The sequence below is a fragment of the Lepidochelys kempii genome, chromosome 10 (genome assembly GCF_965140285.1).
Source record: "Lepidochelys kempii isolate rLepKem1 chromosome 10, rLepKem1.hap1, whole genome shotgun sequence".
NCBI lineage: Eukaryota > Metazoa > Chordata > Testudines > Cheloniidae > Lepidochelys > Lepidochelys kempii.
The window spans coordinates 62,677,428-62,696,338 of record NC_136389.1 but is presented as its reverse complement, the minus strand read 5'-3'; positions in this window follow the sequence as shown (position 1 = coordinate 62,696,338).

Genomic DNA, 18,911 nt, shown 5'->3' with positions numbered 1-18,911 from the left:
TCTAAGGTGCCACAAGTCCTCCTTTTCTGTTTTCAGCTAGTGTGCTTGCGCTCTCTCTGTGTGTGTGTGTGTGTGTGACTTTTCCAACGTTAATTGATTCTCACCACACCCCAGTGAGGCTGGTAGTATTATCCCCATTTTACAATTGGGTAAGCTGAAGCAGAGAAAGATTAAAGCTCAGATTTTCAAAGGAGGCCTTTGATTCTGGATGCCTCAAGTTCTGGTGGTCCGTTTAAGTGACCTTGCCTTGATTTTCAGAGGTTTTGAGACCAGCAGCTGCCTTTGATTCCCGCAGGAGTTGTGGGTGCTCAATACTTCTGAAATTGAAACCAAGATATCTCAAGTAAGGCACCCAAAATCAGAGGCTACTTTTGGAATTTTGGGCCTAAGTGACTTCACCAGCACAACACAGCAAGTCATGGGGCACCCACAACAAGTTCATCTATAGCTTATGTATGCCCCGGGTCCCTAAAAACTTCCCAGGTGAGAGGTTTGGGTCATTTAATAGCATCTAATGAACCATGTAATTTGATTAGAGAGTAGCAGCAGAGAGGATTGAAATCACAAGTTTGATTAAAAGTGGAGTACAGGAGAATGAGCAGAAAGACCTAATGTGCCTGGAATATTTCCAGTACTTGATTCAGGAGACCATAGTGGGTATGAGGAAGGGGACTGAGGAAGGAGATTGGTGCCTTCTAGAAGGGAATATTACTATAGTTGCCAACTTTCATGTGGTAAATAAGCATTCTTTCACAATAAGCCAAAAATCAAGCTAATCCCATTTCAAAACACTGCCAAAACAAGCCAATCCCTAAGAATCCCAACACTCTATGTAACTAGATCCCCTGGTGTGCAGTCTGGGACTGTGGTGGGCCTGCTGTGCACCCCGACTTTGCCCCTGCTTGCCCCCCCCACCCCCTCCGAACCTGCTTGCCGGGAGCTGATCAAAAAAAAAAAAGAAGCTACAAGCCAATAACTAGCCAACGAGCAACTCACAAGCCAATTAAGCCAAAAACAAGCCCAGGTTCTGCCTTTTTTCCACAGGTTTTCCACTACCCCATCTATTTGTCATTGTAAGTACGTTGCAGCAGGGACTGTCTTGTTGTTCCGTGTTTGTACAGCACCTCACACAATGAGCTCCTGGTCCATGACTAGGTGCTACAATAACGATGGCTCTACAGGGTGGTTCACAAAGTAAAAATAATTGTGAAGTGTGGATTGAGGATGAAGATTAAAAATAAAAAGGTCAGATCATCTGATTTAATGTTTAGATCTTGTGGGGAAATGCAAATTACGGTGCTGGAAGGCTTGTACTAAGGACAGCTGTTTGAGCTTGCAGATGACAGGATGTAGTAGGCAGCAAGGATACTAACTGTGTAACTGCAAGGAGGTGAGTTTAGTATAATCAACAATTGGCTCAAGTTCCCTACGTCAGTGCTTATGGTGATCCCCACTGCTAGTCATCTTAGCATATGCGCAACGTGCTTCAGGATTCATCACCGAATTTGGTCCCCTGATTGGTTCATTAGCTTCCCTTGCATGGGCCAGGTACTGACAGGGAGTATGACGTGAATGCTGATCCATGCCTCTGCGTTGTTAGTGATCTGTCAAGAGAAGCTATCAGAACAGTGGAGAGCAAATCCAGGTGAAAAGAAAAGGACTCCGATGAAGTGAGCTGTAGCTCACGAAAGCTTATGCTCAAATAAATTGGTTAGTCTCTAAGGTGCCACAAGTCCTCCTTTTCTTTTTGCGGATACAGATTAACACGGCTGCTACTCTAAATCCAGGTGAGAAGCTGATATTCAAGAACCTTGAAAGCTTGTGTATGTAAAGTATTTTGGGGGCAGATAGTGACTCCTGTATTGAGATTCCTGTGCTAAGCTAAAATGCAAGTCTGTTGCATTGTCCTAAACCTGTATAACTTCCATCAGTGCTCTCCATCTTCTTTTTTTTATAACATCGGTGTGAACATTTGCTGCTAACACTGGCTGTCTGCCTGCTCCACTCCACCCTGCCAGTGTTTGTTGGCCCTGGTTATGCTCTGCCAACACTAACCATCCCAGCACACTCCCAAGGTTCCACTGAAAACCTGTTTCTTCCCCTCCTCCTCCTGCTCTTTATCTGTAGCTGTGCCATTTCCCCTTCACCTCTGTCTGCTTTCGAAATTTAGCTCTGGTTTTTAAAATGAGAATTTTATACCAGCTTGAAACGATGCAACACAAACTTTGTTCCACATACTTTGTATTATACATAATTCTTACAGTTAAAGCACTGGCCAATTTTCTATAAGATCAGGATTCTGGTTTGTGAAAACTCATAGAAGCCAACAAAACCCCACTGCAGGGGAAAGACGAGAATAGGCTGATTTCCTTCCTCTACCACCAGCACACATCCTCACTTTGCCTCCTATATGGATCACTCTAATGCAGTCCACTTAATGTCCATTGATTTCCAGGTAGTGGGCTGGCAGCCAGGAAGCTGGTTGGGTGGGGAAAGCTGGCTGGATGTCCGTGAATGTTTCCAGCTGCAGGGAAGCAACGAGGCTAGAGTTCTAACTCACCCACCTTCCTGCTGCAAGAACCTGTCACCGATCTACTTGTGGATGGACCTGCTTTAGCAGGGGACTATAACACCCATCGGCTCCCTCCCACTGCATGCCTTTCTCCTTGTTAGGTAAGAGGGAAAGTCCTGCATATGACGTTGCCAGGCTTTGTGGTGTGGCGACTGCATGGCAAGCCAGGAGCTGCAGAGAGGGTGAAACGGGAGCCACATGGCAAGCAGGGAGCTGGAGAGAAGCCCCAGGAACCGTGGACAGAGACACATGTGGACCAGGCTGTGAGTGCCAGACAATAAGTTACAGCTGTGTGGGACTTAGGAGGAGCAGTAGTGGCTGGCCAGGGAGCCAGTGCTGAGGGGCTCCAATGAGAGACAATAATGGAACCTCATTTACTTGGAAGAGAAGCTGGACGGGAGAGGGCAGCCCAGGCACTTGGCCTGAAGAGTGCTGACTCTCAGTTGGACTGCCCCAGGGGCCTAAACACTTACCACTGTCACTCGCTTTGAACTATAACTCTTTAAACCTCCGTACTTAGGGTATTTGCAACCTTTCCCTTCTTGCTAGCGCTAGTAAAATACCCTTTCACTTTAGCCATATATTGGCGTGATTACTGAGACATACCAGGGCCTGTGCCAACAAGGTCTAACTGCTGAAGCACCTACAGTCCTTGGTTCCGAGATGTGATGCTACTGACACACTAGAGGTGTGGTGTACTGGGCAGCCCCAATAATTACATCCACTGGCACCCCCTATGTCTCCAGTGGAGGCAGCTAGATTCCAGGTATTTCTCCCCTGGAAACCAGCATGGTTCCTAAGGATTAGGATCTGGCGATCATAGTGGATCACAAGCTAAATATGAGTCAACAGTGTTACGCTGTTGGAAAATAAAAAGCAAACATCATTCTGGGATGTATTAGCAGGAGTGTTGTAAGCAAGACACGAGAAGAAATTCTTCCACTCTACTCTGCGCTGATTAGGCCTCAACTGGAGTATTGTGTCCAGTTCCGGGTGCCACATTTCAGGAAGGATGTGGACAAATTGGAGACGGTCTAGAGAAGAGCAACAAAAATGATTAAAGGTCTAGAAAACGTGACCTATGAGGGAAGATTGAAAAAACTGGGTTTGTTTATTCTGGAGAAGAGACTACTGAGAGGGGACATAATAGTTTTCAAGTACATTGTTGTTACAAGGAAGAGGGAGAAAAATTGTTGTTCTTAACCTCTGAGGATAAGACAAGAAGCAATGGGCTTAAATTGTAGCAAGGGCGGTTTAGGTTGGACATTAGGAAAAACCTCCTAACTGTCAGGGTGGTTAAGCACTGGAATAAATTGCCTAGGGAGTTTGTGGAATCTCCATCATTGGGGATTTTTAAGGGCAGGTTGGACAAACACCTGTCAGGGATGGTCTAGATAATACTTAGTCCTGCCTTGAGTGCAGAGGACTGGACTAGATGACCTCTCAAGGTCCCTTCCAGTTCTATGATTCTGTGATTAATATGACAGTGCTCTCTTGTTTAGCCAGTTATGTTCAAGGCTCAGGAGCAAGAATGGTTAGCGTATTGGTGCTGCTGTGTCAGCGTCCATGCATGTATCCAGCCAGAACATTATTCACCCTCCCAGACACCTTACAGTACCAACCGCAGCATGCTAACGTTGGGGGAGTTTTGTTTGGAATGCACTGTTTAAGTGAGTTAGGCGACCTGCTCCCTCTGCCATAACCAAATGCCCAGCAACCCATTTAGAGAGAGGAAATGTGCCTTTTAGGCTTTGTGTCTCTGTGTTTGCACTAAGCTGCTAGACAGAGGACGCAGAACATGCTGAAGCAGCGAAGAAAAAAGAGAGAAAAATATGAAAATACTGGCATTCTCGCTGTGTGTCTGAGGAAGAGGAAGTTTAATAACTAAAGTCCCGGTGGATACTGACATTTTAGCAGAGCAGACTGCCAGCACCCATCCTTCTTGAAACTGTCTGTGACTGTGCCAGAACCCAAGTGAATGAGTACTTTCATCGCGGTGTTTACCAAGATTGCTCACTGTTTTCTTTGTGACGCTACTAGACCTCTGTCCGGCACTTTGCTGCAGACAACTGCTGGTCTGTTTCTTTTCTTTGGTCAATGGTTACAAAATTGAAGTGACTGATTACCTTGCTTTTAGTTACAAGCTGGAGAACTATCAAGGAACTCAAGGTCTAATTTGGGTCTTAATAATAAGAGAGGTGAAAAAAATCAGTGAATCTGATTTTAATAAAGTTTTGTTTTCCATTATCTTAATGATGGACATGAGAGAGAACATACTGAACCACCCGCCCCTTTCTCATTGTAAGCTCCTTGGGGTAAGGGCCATCTTTTTGTTCTGTTTGTACAGTGCCTAGCACAATGTGGTTATTAAGAGTCATTAAATGCAGCTCTTACACCCTATCATAATGGAAATAATACAGAATGAATCCTGGACACATTGTGGTTGGAGATATGCTTACAACAATGGTGTTTAAGAACCCATTGTTGCTAACAGCTTCCACCAAAGTTTCTCTGACTGGGGTGGACAAGAATATTTTCCCTGAGAAATGTTGTTATAAAAGCACAATGTAGGTGATGGGTCCTTGTAAATCACAGATTTTACCATGATGGGACAGTGTGATACAACACAGAAGAGCCTCAGCCATGTCCTAAAACAGTTTTTTCTTGAGTGTGGCTGGAAGTGAGTCTTTTTCGAACTGTTACAGAATTGCGTTACAGGCCAGAGCCTGATTTCCTCTGATGTAGATCCAAAGTAACGCAACTGACTTTGGTGGAGTTGCATAATTTTATTTCACATTTCACCTTCTTTTGCTTAGTCACAGGGCTTCTTGGGGGCTTGGGGAAGAATTTATTTGCCAAAAATATTGATGTGTTAAGTAAATGAAGAGGTAAATCAGCTCCTTTCTTTAGTTGTCCTTTGACTGGTAAATAATACCTGTTTCAGGCAGAAGCTTTCCACGTGTACAATAGATTTTGGTCGGTGTGTTATCTGAGTAATCTCAGTAACATTTCCAACTGTTGTAATGCTACATACTTTAAGAAGTTCATCCTGTACCTCAATACTGCCTGGCAATCTCTGGTATGTTGGCAAAGCATCCAGAGCATTACAGATGAAAAGCTCAGAACATGAAAGTAACATAAAGTCAGTTTAGAATTGCCCTGTAGCTAAGCATTCTTTTCTTGTCCCTGTATTTTTGGATGCAGTCAAAAGGCTTACAGCAACCAGACATAGAGAATATATTAAGGATTTGCTTCTAGAACATAGTTCGAATGTACTATTTTTTAAACAAACTTAAAACCAAAGGATTTAAAAGGGATCGTACATAACATGTTTTCTTATGTTCTCAATATGAATAGTTATTCTAAGTATAAATTATTTGAAAGTAGAACAGTCTTATACAAAGTGCTTTTTCTCTTATGTAATCATATATTGATACTTGTCTAACGTGCTCATTTAAGAAATCTGGGGCCATAAAAATAAGAGCAGCATCTATCAATCTCTTCCCTAGGAGCATGGTAGTGATTTAAGGTTATTGCAAGTTTTTATTTACATATATTTATATATTATTTGAAGGTATATTTGTATAATTATCTAAAGATATAATATTTGTCTGTTGGAATGTGATACAACTGCAAGAATAGGTATCCTGAGGGGCGAAGGGGGATCTAGAGTAGAAATAAATGGTTCACTAAATTGATCAATTTTAACAGTAATTTTAAATCCAGTGGAACATGGAGTCTGAAGTCCTGATTTCCTATTGGTTACTGTAGTACCCTTTGATAGTTAGGAAAAGACCCAGTACAGTAAAGAGAACAATGGATGGTTGGCAACTTTTCACTTTTCAAGGTAATGTTTTCTTTTAATGATTTCATGTAGCAATAACGACCACTGGGTTGGGCATTTCCTGGCAGCTAATGTCTGGCTTGGTTCGTTAACTAACAGGAAATGCCCAGCCCAGAGAGCATTATTGAGTAAAGAAAAGAAAAGCATTTACTTTGAATATTCTGGGGGAAATAAATATAAAAAATAATAAAGTCCAGACAGAGGCTTTTTTTCCTCTTCGTGTTTCACTCTTTTCCATTGGCAAATCTCCCTCAACTCCACACAGCTGGTGTTTGACACTTGTCTGTGTAGTACAACCTCCCCAGGCTGGAGCAGTCATGATACAAAGGGACAGGGAGAGCACCAGTTACTTCTCTTACTGCATGAATTATGGTACGTGCCTTTGCATCTTGTCAGGGATTCTACCACGCACCCACCCGCCCCTGTCTCTGTCTTGTTTTCCTTCCCTCTTCTCTCACCCTCTCCAGTCCCCCACCCCTGTTTCTCTCCCACACTGGTCTCTGGGCCCCATTTTTCTCCTCCCCCATAGCCCTTTTCCTTTGTCCTTTCTCCCCTCCCTTGGTACTCAGGATTACCCTCATGCTCCCTTCACTGTGCTGCTGTGTGATGACGTCCCCTGCCTGATGACTTGTCACTTGCTGACTCTCCTCTGTTGCAGCAGCAGGAAGTGCCAGCCAGACTTGCTGCTGCTCTAGGAAGATTGCCTGTGCACAGCCCAGGACCCCACTCCTCTCCAGGAGGGCTGTTGCTGCTCCTCGGCTGTTCCTCCTCTCTGTCTGCAGGAAAAGGCTGTTAATTTTTTCTGATACACATATTGCTCCTTCTGTGTGCTGCAATGCATTCTGCATTCTCTCAGTCTGTGCTGTCCCGCTGGCAGGTAGCCATGTCAGGAATTGCCCTCACAACTGGCCTGCAGGTGAACAGTCTCAGCCAAGGCCTGAGTGGGCAGAATATGGAGGGAAATTTTCTTTGCCCTGACCTAGAATCCCTACCTGCAATTTTTTCTGTGGGAGAGCATGATATGGCCCTGTGTGATTTAGCCAGAGGAGGTAGCTAAATGGTCTTGGCATCAATCAGATTTGAAATATCTAAAGTAAAAAGTCCTGGCAGAGGCAACTCACCCCTTTGCCCATTCTCTCAGGGTAGAGGAGATGAGTTCCATCCAATTTACTGTTTGCATGTCTTTCAGGTGACGCTTTGCAAACTGAGGCCCTATTAGACCTGCATGGACAGCCAGTGTTCTGTGGCAATTTTCTTACAAGAAGGGTTTATTCCTGTGTCCTTGGCCAAATTTCCCCAGTGCAGCGGGCTTTGCACTTGTTGGCTGTCACCTTCAGTGCTAGTTGATGCTCTACTGTACACAAGAAATACACCTTATTCATGTGAGTACTCCCAGCAGCATCACTGGGCTAATCGTGAGCCAGCTCTCCCACTGAGCCGTATTTTAGCCGGCAACTAATCCTACTGAAATTAGTGGGACTATTCATGGAGGAGGCTATTCCTCAGAATAAGAAATGGTGGCAGAATCAGGCTCTCTGTGAGTAAGGAGAATGGAATCTGGTCCATAATTTGTATTGTTTGTACAACTGATCCTCCAGGATGAAGGTCTGAATGCTGAAAACCTAATCACTTTGGTTTATTTAATGGTAGAATCCTTGCCTCTTAATAAATAGTGTCATTGTATCAACTCATTAGAAAGCTAAAACCTAGAACCCTACATTCTGCCAATACCTTTGAGGTTGTGTATACAGCATATAAAGACATACAAACATATAGGCTGTTTTCTTCTCTCTGCTTTGAAAATCTTCCTCAGACTCAAAGCAGAATTTTTCAGGTTCTATATGAAATGTGATGCAAACCTTTCCACAAGTGATAATCACTTTCACTAATTGTAACCAATTTGCAATGACAGAAAGGAGTTTTGAACATGTTAGAATCTGGTAACAAGATTGACATTTGTTTTCAAGCATACAATAATCATGTCTTTCCAAAGTGGGTTCAAAGCATAAAATATACCTCTTTTTCTGTGATTGCTATCTCTTTGATGTCCAGCTCTGTCAAATTTTCCCTTGAATAAAGTCTCCGGACCTGTTTTCTTGCTTACATATTCATTCAAGAGCCATCGTGGTAGATGTTAATAAGTCCATTGACAACTATCTGTGAGAGATTCTCTGCTGTGTGTTAACCAATGGTTGCCAAGTTACAGCTGTCCTGTTTATAAAACATTTTTGACAAGAACTTGCACAACAGTTACACCGTACATCATAACAAACATTTATTCTCCCTGAGAGCTTCTGAGAGCTAAACATTTTAAGTGACAGATACATGTCTGATACAGATCTGATACAAGGCCTGTCCTACACTAGATAATTAAGTTAGCTGAACTATATTGCTCATGGGTGTGAAAAATCCACATCTGTGAGCGGGGTAGTTAAGCCAGCCAAACCCCTACTGTAGACAGTGCGAGGCCAACAGAAGAATTCTACCACACTTCAGGGAGGTGGATTGCCTATGCAGATGGGAGAACTCCTCCTGTCACCGTAGGTAGTGTCTATACTGAAGCACTACATCACTTCAGCTCTAGTACTGCCCCTGAGATGCCGCAGCACGTTTTAAGTGTAGATGTACCCCAAGAATGCATATTTAATTCAAAGTATATTTTTGCAATGAAGCAATAAGATTTACCTCTGTGACCAATTAAAATTCTCTAATAAATAAATGCTGCTCTAGTCCTATCTAGAAGATTTTCTTTTGGTGATTCAATAATATGTTTTTTATTGTGATAGCTAGAACTGTCAGCAGCTCACATTGTGTCCTGTAGGGCCTGTCATTTCTCTGGATAATGTTGCTTTCCTTTTATTACAGGCCTCGCGGAAGACACGTAATCTGAGCGGCTTTTGCCAGTCACAAAAGGCGAACTTGCCAGAACCAAATCTTATTTATGACCTTTAAACTCTGGTTGCCAAAGGTGACCTTTGCTTTTTTGGCTTTAGGCTGTGTTCCAAATCTGATTTTTAATAAGTCTGTTTGCATGGAAAGGAACCATTCATCCGTGTCTATATTATGCTCACTTTCACTAATGGAAAATGCTCTCTAGAATGCTGTGGAAAGACCTGGATCAAAAAAAAAGCCTAACTTATCTGACTGCTATTTACACCTGGACCAAGGAGTTGGAGAGACCGTACATCTGTTTATAAGCAAACTCTTTTCTGTGGTATTATGTTTCGCCCTTAAAAAGTCAGCCTGTGAAAGAGTCGCACAATAAATGTCCTTTGTAAAGCCCTTACTGATATGAAACAGATCCACAACGGGGCTAGTGCCTACTTTACACACAACGTACCTTATTCATGCCTGCTGGGGTGGAACTCATACAGCAATAGGCCCTGACATCAAGGTGTTGGTGTCACGGTGCACGGTGAGGCATGAGACTTCACAATTTCATATGGTTTTCAAGCCAAATTAACATCTTTTTACAACATTTCTCAAAATCACAAGGTTTCAGCAATATAAAAATGGGCAGAACAAAGTTCTGGACAATTTGACTCGGGTGTTTATTAAACATTTTTTTCACAGTGTCACACAGCTGCTCCTGCCTTCAGCCCTGGCTGTTCCACTGACTCACTGAGAGACCTTTCATTTCACCTCTCTGTGCAACAGTGCCTCTATTTAACATGGGGATCCCACCTACCTCAGAAGTGCCTTGGAAGTAATAATATCATGCTTACAACTTTCTTTGGGCCCACATGCTTCATATTGCACAGATTCGTGTAGCCAAATAGCCCTGGAGCCAGCAAAGCACTTAAGCAGGTGTTTAACTTTATGCTGGTATACGTGACTATGCAAGGTGCAAGGCAGAGGAACACCAGACCCAGAATATTGCCATTGTTACATGCTGGCTGTGGTGAATTGGCCCAGAGTGCTTTGTTGTTTTGAAATGGGCAACAGAACAACAGCAATTTCTAATCTCACCCCTTAACAAACTCGGAGCCCCAAATTTGACTGGTGCCTGTCTACTTCTTACCTTATCCTTCATCACCTTTTGCCACTGTGCTTAGAGCACAGATACCGACCAGTTTCATCACCTTGCACTTCCCCAAAGTCATTTCACACAATTGTGCCCATGAGACTCTCATTTCTGGTGCTGTGGTAGTTTCATATTCTCAGCTGCTGCTGCCACAATATAGCCTGGGCCAAGGTGGCAGAGAGCAAAGCCTGAGACGTCTCTTGCTGAAACTAATGAGTTTAACCTGCTGAAATAAACAAGAATCCTTTGCTAGGCTATTACAAGGGTCTGAGGTTGCAATCTGCTGCCTTTTACTTAAACTCACTGTTCTAATTCTAGTACTCTATTACGCAACTCCACCTAAGTCATTTAGCTTAGACAAATCAGCTTAATGTTCTTTGGCAAAACACAGAATGAACGCTATGCTTTCTCTAAAAGGGATGGTATAAAACAGCTTCTCTATTTCCTCCTGATACAGCCATACACTCAGAACAAGCAGTCTCCCAACGGCAATGAAAGCTCGGACAGGAAGTCCCTGTGCTGTGCAGGTGGAGAACCAGCATTCAAACCCTTAGGATCAAGAGGTCAATTTTTTAGCAATTGTGCTAGACCATGTGTACTCACAAAGTTGTATAGCTTTACTGGCATAACCTCTCCCTCCTCCCCCGAGTGTGGGCACAGTCATACTAGGGCAACTGTGCTTATCCTGCTATAACTCGTTCCTATATGATACAGGGACTAAGCTATACTGGCATGAAGCACCTTAGTACAAGTATAACTGCATTCATGCGAGGGCTTGTACTGATATAACTATAGTGCTAAAAAAAAATCACACCCCAACCAAAATAGCTATATCGGTATGCAACCTGCATATAGTCAAGCCTTAGAGTAGCCAGCCCAGGGCTCCAAAGGCCAAATCATGGTCCAGTTCAAGTCTGTAGCAAAATTCCCATTGATGTCAATGGAACGAGGATTTGGCTCCAAGTCCAGGCATTAAAAAAGAGGCGACCCTTCTCCTGTATATTGGTCAAGTCTGCTATAGCTTAAAGCATTTGCTAGGTGCAAGATTCTTTCCATCGTATGTGCCATGAGTTAAACTTCTGCCTTTACTAGGGTGTTCTGGTTCATTATGAACAACATGTAGCAGCCTGACAGAGGGGATTGAGCTAAAAACTTGATCTGCACTCACAGCCCTGAGGTATGTCAGCTTACACACGTCATGAGGTTTCCTAGTGATTTTGATCTTACAACAAGAAGCTCTTTCTTGTGAAAAGTAATGATGAAATGTACCAGTATGATACTAGGCCACAGCACTTCCCAGTCCCATGGGCAGCAGCCACCCTATCATCAGTGTTAAAAGGCTGCAGCATTGGTAGTGCCAATCAGTCTAGGGCTTTCAGCGCTAATTCTTAAGTACAGGAAAACTGCAATGAAAGCTACAGTGGCTTTCAGACACTGGAGCCAATGGAAAACTTCTGCACTAATAATTATTTATTTTAAATGATTGCTCTCTAAACTGCTTCATTATGAAACCACAAAGAAGGAAGCAGCCATATTGTGAGCATGGTGCAATGTATCAAGACTGGAAGTACTGTAGACAGAGACATAGAGAACAGCAGATTTCAAGAGCTCTTTTTAGGTAACATATTTCTTTCTGATGTCATTTTCCTTACAGTTTCAATTGGATATAGTATTCTTTCTCACTTCCTGCCTAAGACTGTTTTGTAGTAGCACCAGATCCTATTAAACAGCTGTTGTGGTCCATTTCAGAGGTATGTGAAATGATTCCTGGTAGGGATGTCAAGTTGTTAAAAAAAATTAATCGTGCGATTAAACAATAATAAAATACCTGTTTTCTACATTTTCAAATATACTGATTTCAAATACAACACAGAATACAAAGTGTACGGTGCTCATTTCATATTTTTCTTATTACAAACATTTGCACTGTAAAAAAGAAACTTCAATTCACCTCGTACAAGTACTGTAGTGTAATTTCTTTATCATGAAAGTTGAACTTACAAATGTAGAATTATGTAAAAAGAATAACTCCACTTAACAATAAACCAATGTGAAACTTTAGAGCCTACAAGTCCACTCAGTCCTACCTCTTGTTCAGCCAATCACTCAGACAAACAAGCATTCAGTGTTGGGAGAGGACAGGGGAGGGGGGAAGTAAGCAAGGACTTGTGCAGGAGGAGGGTCTGGGAGGACAGGGGGTGACAATGGGGAGGAACAAGCAGTAACTTGTGCAGGAGGAGGGTGAGGGAGGCGTCTTGCTGCTCCTGCTTCTGGAAGGGTGGTTTCTGGTACTGGGCTCGCCAGGTCTGCCTCCTTTTCCGGAGCTAGGTGGCTCCTTTCCGCTGAGTGAGTCCTTGTTTGCAAGGGAGGGTGGATTTTACCTCAGGGACTCGTCACACTGCAGGGGTGGAGAGGCTGAGCAGGGAGGCTGAGCTCGACAGGCCCATGTTCTCTATGGGGTACCCCTGGAGTGAGCAGCCAGCTAGGGGAAATGGGACACGACGCGGGGGTGGGGGGGTTGGTCCTGGGAGTGAGGGGCCGACCAGGAGCAATAGGGCCCGGCCTGGCTAGGGTGCCGATACGTTCCATTTTGGCCAGGACAATCCCCTTCTTCAGCTCTGTCCCGGCCATCCCTACTTCGCCAGAACTGGGCATTTGTCCCGGCGGCAAGGCAGAGCGGAGAGCGGCGGTGGCTGCCTGGGGATCAGCTGAAGGCAGCACTGCTCGCGCGCAAGAAAGTGGAGAAATTTGCTGCTGGCGGGGCTGTGCTGGCGTCAGAACTGACCCTTGGGCAGCACAGAGCTGGTGGGTGGGAGTGGGGTGGGGGGGAGGATCAGCTGAGCAGGGGGGAGGCGTGGAGCTGAGGGGTGGGGGAGATCAGCCTCAGCCAGGGGAGGCGCGGAGGTGGGGGAGATCAGCCTCAGCTGTGAGCGGCACAGGACTGGGGGCGGGGGGGGACTGAGCCCCAGCCGTGGGCAGTGCGGAGCTGGGGGGGATCCAGCCCCAGCTGTGGGCAGCACAGGGCTCGGGCAGGGGGGTCAGCCCCAGCTCAGGGTGGTGCAGGGGGTGGGGTCAGCCCCAGCTGCAGATGGCATGGGGCTCAGGGGTGGGGGTCAGTCCCTGAGCTCAGGATGGGGGTCAGTCCCAACCATGGGCAGCAAGGCAGGAATGGGGAGGAGTCAGCCCAAGCTGCAGGTGGCACGGAGCTCTGGGGATGAGGTCAGTCCCAGCCCTGGGTGGCAGGGGGGGCAGAGGGGTCAGCCCCAGCTAGTGTTTTCCCCAAGAATTGAAATTAGGGGGGGGTCTTCGAATTTACAGGGGGGTGGGAAATCAGGGGTGATGAGGGGTGAGACCATGAGGGTGAATGTGGGCTGTATGGCACTATAGTAAAAACTGAAAAATGTTTCATAACTATTTTATTAGTTTTAACTCCTGTTTTAGAATCATCACACAAATTAAATTGGCTACTCAAGCCTTCTATGAAGCACTACATCTACATCCTTCTTGGTTTCTTGTTATAATTTTGCACAACTCTGTTAATGAACTTCTTTAATGCAATGTGTTCATCTTTGGTGGCTTCTCACGTGTCCAGTACTTCCATTCCTTCAATTGATATGCTCATTAGTTCATTCACATGATCAGGCAGAAGGCGACTTCTTTCAAAAACACAAAATTCTATTCAATGATGAAAAAGAACACTCAGCTGTAGGTGTTGTGATTGGGAGTAGGAAGAGATGAATTCTGACTTCTTTCATCCCAGGAAAGATAGCATAAAGATCGGTTTGAGCCACTAGTGATGATAAAAAAGAAGTTGAAGTCAAATCTTCACTAATTCGTCGTATGATATTCCACTCTGTGTTCAAATTCTCTATTCTGTCCTGAGCACATGGCAGCCCCATTGCTGGTAGTGCCTCACTCCACTCAACTGTCAGTGTTTTATAAGACAGGGATCTATAAAAGCTATGTAGAGGTTGAGTAGACTCTAGAAGTCACTGTTGTCAATTTTTAAGAATCAAGTCTGTGTACTTTTTTAGTAGACTTAACAAACACTTCTTGTCCTCTTCACTTAAGGATTTAATATAAATGCCTTCATTAGTCAACTTCTGGACTGAAGTCTTTGCTTCTTCCAGTACTTTTTCAGTGGATAGCTTTCTGATTGATCCAAATGTAGCTTCTATTGTTGGACAAAGATCTACTACTGTTGTAGCAGATGCCTGGACGGCATTGTTTAATGACCCAAGTGGTTTCAACAGTAGGCTTACAAGAGGGACAATGGCAATAGTCTTCTCTGAACATAGTAGCAAAAGTAATCCACATCACTACTTAGATCCATCCCACTTGGTAGATACTTTCCAAACCCCGTAATAACGGCTGGAGTAATTTTAAGCCAACAGCCAAGGATCGCTCATGAGAAAGCCAGAGGGTTTTCCCAGGTTGGACTAATTTGAACTTCATTCCCAGTGTATCTTCTATATTTTCCAAGATATTTAGTCTTTTTGCACTCTTGCTGAAAAAATAATATAATGAAGACATTAAATTTATAGCTTTTAAAATGTCTTTTGAAGAGTCTGCAGCTCGTACTAGCACTAGTTGGAGTAGATGGCCTCTGCAGTGTGTATAGGAGAGATTAGGGTTATACTTTTCTCTGAGCAAAGCTTGTACTCCACCATGTCTTCCAGAGAAGTTTGCAGCTCCATCAAATGCACAAGCAGCCATCTCTTTGGGGTCCAATTGACAAGCATTTAACTCTAAGATGTGGGTTGTCACAGATGCAGCCGGTGCGTCTTCTATAACTTGAACATCTAGAAATGCATCTACTGGCCTACCACTGACATCAAGATAATGTACACAATGACTTAATACTTGATGCCTATTTGCATCGGTGCATTCATTAGCCATGTATGCAAATTTTTTGAATGTGGTGCGAGAGTTCTTCACTTTTTCAATTGTTGAGTCCTTCACTGATGCGTCTAGCCAGTCAGTTGAGTTTCTTGCAGAAAGACAGTGAGCATTTGCTGGCCTTGTTCGGAACCAGTGTTCAACTTCAGGATGAACAAGTGACAAGGCACTTAACATTGGCCTCCAGTTTGTAGTGTGTGGTATCTCTTGCTTAAATAGAGTATGATGCCACAGCCATGTTTGTTCACATGAACTGTGTTGTGTCTCTAGGATTCTTAACAGCCTCATTAACACTCACTGGTGGTGTCCTTGGTCAGTGGAGACTCAGAGTTCAGAGGTGCTTTTGCATGAGTTCACCTCCCGGGTGGGGGGGCAAGAAGACACCTTGCTCATTCCTCCAGCTGCTCACTCTTCATTCTGGCCACTGTTGTTCATTGTGCCACTGTTCACTCCATTGCTCTGTAGCCAATGACCCTGCGCCGTCACCTTCTGCTGCCGCCTGCCACTGTGACCTCTGCGAGCTGGTCTCTTGAGGTTCCACCCAGCTCTCAGTGATTTCAGCTGAGCTCTCAGTGGGGGAATCTCGCTGCAAGTGCAGACTGGGCCGTCTCTTCCACAGAAACACTGTCCCACAGCAGGTCTAAGCGCTTAGACCTGATTATCAGTGATTTCAGCTGTAGTGGTCACTTAACAAAACAAAAGACTATCTATGGAGTCTAATCAGCTCTGTCTTTAAACAGAGGAGAGGGGCAGGCCAAATAGTACTTGGGACTCAGGCAGACCATCAAGCAAAACACCTGTCCCCCCCCTCTCTCTTGATGCCCTCAGTCAGCACAGGCTAAGTACAGTTCTACTGCCCTTTACTCATACAGTAAGAATAACAACACTTCATTACCCCCCACCCCCACCCCCGCATTCAAGTGATTTGTAACCCAACCCCAGTCAAAATCGATCACTTGGGCAACACAGATCTGTTTGCTGGATACCTAGGTAGATTAGGTCTGAATGTAAATACAATCTGGTCCTGAAGCCTTTCCCCACAGCTCATCACTAGCTGTCAGAGAGAGCTCATTTAGACTTTGCTTACAAATCATAATTTTAAATTATTAAGTTGGCCAACATCACCAAAATGAATGCACTGACACTAAGGAAGTGACAAGAGACTACTACTTTGTGGTGCATGTACAATTAAACAAGTCAAATGGACTCATGATTAAAGGTAATTACATTGTAATTCCAAATTAAATGAAATGAGAGGAGAAATCCTAAACCTCATCCTTGAAGGACACCAAGGATGAACTAAATGCCAGGAATAGGCCAGCCAGTCAGAATGGTGGCCAGGCATCAGCCAGGACATAGAGAACACAGTAGCTGCATGTGCACATTGCAGAACTAACAGATGAACACGACACAAAGAACTTTTGATAACACCTCTAGCAGACATACCTTGGAAGAGACTAGCTTCAGATGTATGCAAATTCAGAGGACATCCTTACCTGGTCATTATGGACTATTTTTCCAAGTAAATAGAAATAATGTACTTGAAAGACATAACATGTTGCAGTGTTATTGAGAAACTGAAGTGCATTTTTGCTCACTTCAGTATTCCAAAATGAATAATAGACAACGGACTACAATTCACTGCAGCAAAATTAAGTCATTCTGAATAAATATGATTTTGATCATATTACTAGCAGCCCACATTACCCACAAGCGAATAGACACGGTCAGAGAGCTGTACAGACAGACAAGAAAATCTATAAAAGGGAGATCCATTGCTTGCTCTTTTGAGTTTCAGATCAGCACCAGTAGTGGCTTTTGGATATTGTCCAGTACAGCTATGATGGGAAGACAACTCAGAACTACTGTTCCAACTTTGGAAAAGAACCTATTTCCACAGTGGTCAGACATGAAGAAAGTAGCCAAATCAGATAAAAAGGCTAAAAGGGCTTATGAACACTTTTACAAGAGATGTCACTCAGCTGGCTGTGAGATGTCAGATCTAGAACCTGGTGACTTCATCCATGTCAAATTGGATGGAGCAAAAGAATGTACAACTCCAGCTGTCATAAAGAAAAAATAATTCAGCACCCAGATCATCTGTGATATAGACCAACAATGGAGAGTTCCACAGAATTGTCTACATTTACAATGTGTTCCTTCCTTACAAAGGACAATCAACAGAGCAAACGCTACAGCTGGCAGATACAGAACAAGAAGAAGACGCAAGGATTTCAAGCCAACCACAGTCAGTTGTTGCAACTAATGGATAGCCAGATGACTAAGTTGTTATGCATTCAGGTCACGTAATGAGAAAGCCAGCAAGATTCAGAGACACTTAGTACACTGATTTGTCCTGAACCTCAAAGACAGTGCAATAATGTAAATATTGTAAAGGGTAGAAATCTATAACTTAAAGGAAGGTGTGTAATGGACTGTTAAACTGTTTCATACACAGTGCCACCTAGTGGCTCAATAGTGTAAAATACTGTGTTTACACTAATCTCATCTATGCCTGGCAGAGAGTTAAAGGATCTTATGATGAACACAAGCTATGTTGCCAGTCCATATTTGGGACAGAAGTACATTACAGACTCTGCCTCCTCCCCAGTATGGAGAAAATTCTGATGAAAAGTAATCACATGCTGCTTCTACTGTCCAGTTATCATCAATTAAATTACCCTGTAGAGCCCCATCCTCTCCTGAAGAGGATATGGGCATGTAATTCATCACCCACATACATACATGAAGATACGCAGAAAACCTCTCACTCAACATTTGATTAAAAACCCAGCCTAACCCTAAAAAGAGAGTTATTCAGAATATCAATAACAGCTGTTCGAGGAAATGTATTGCCACAAGAGAAAACCTCGGTATTGCAGTGTGGTTCTACAAAATGTGAGAAACCTAGGGATACCTACCAGATCATAGTTTGCACCAGGCAGCTCATGACCAGTTTGGTGCCTTAGCTCATGATCTGCTTACAGCAAAACAAAGACAAACAACAACATCCTCAGGCAAAATCTATGCTAAACAATAGCCAGCAAGATGTCATTTGCTGTGCTGAATGGATATCTGTATACTGCACTACTGTAGCCGGGGCTGGATCCTACTTTTCTTACCCCCTTACTTGCCAGGCATGGTCAAAGAGAGCTTTGTCTGAATAGAGCAGGCAGGATTTGGCCCCAGTTATGTAACTGTGTCTAAAAACACTGCATGTAACTGTGGGGTGCCTACCAATGTTGAATATTTCACCCCTGTGTTGCCACCTACCCATGTAGAGTAATGCTGGACAATGCATTTACATGAATATTTACATGTGTACGTACTTATTAAAATACTCCTATGAAATACAAACAAACCCATAAAAAATAGACATATAGGGCCAGATCCTGGGCCTATGGCCTAATTGGGCAGCTGGGGTTTACCCTAGCATGGGGGAACCTTTAGCTGGCACAGAATGGAATCCCTCTGACGTGGGGGGTGCCAAGGAGGAGTGTGGCCAGAACACTGCTGTTGCCCCAGCAGTCCTCAACTGGCAATATAGCCCCTTGGGGGCTGTTACCAGCTGG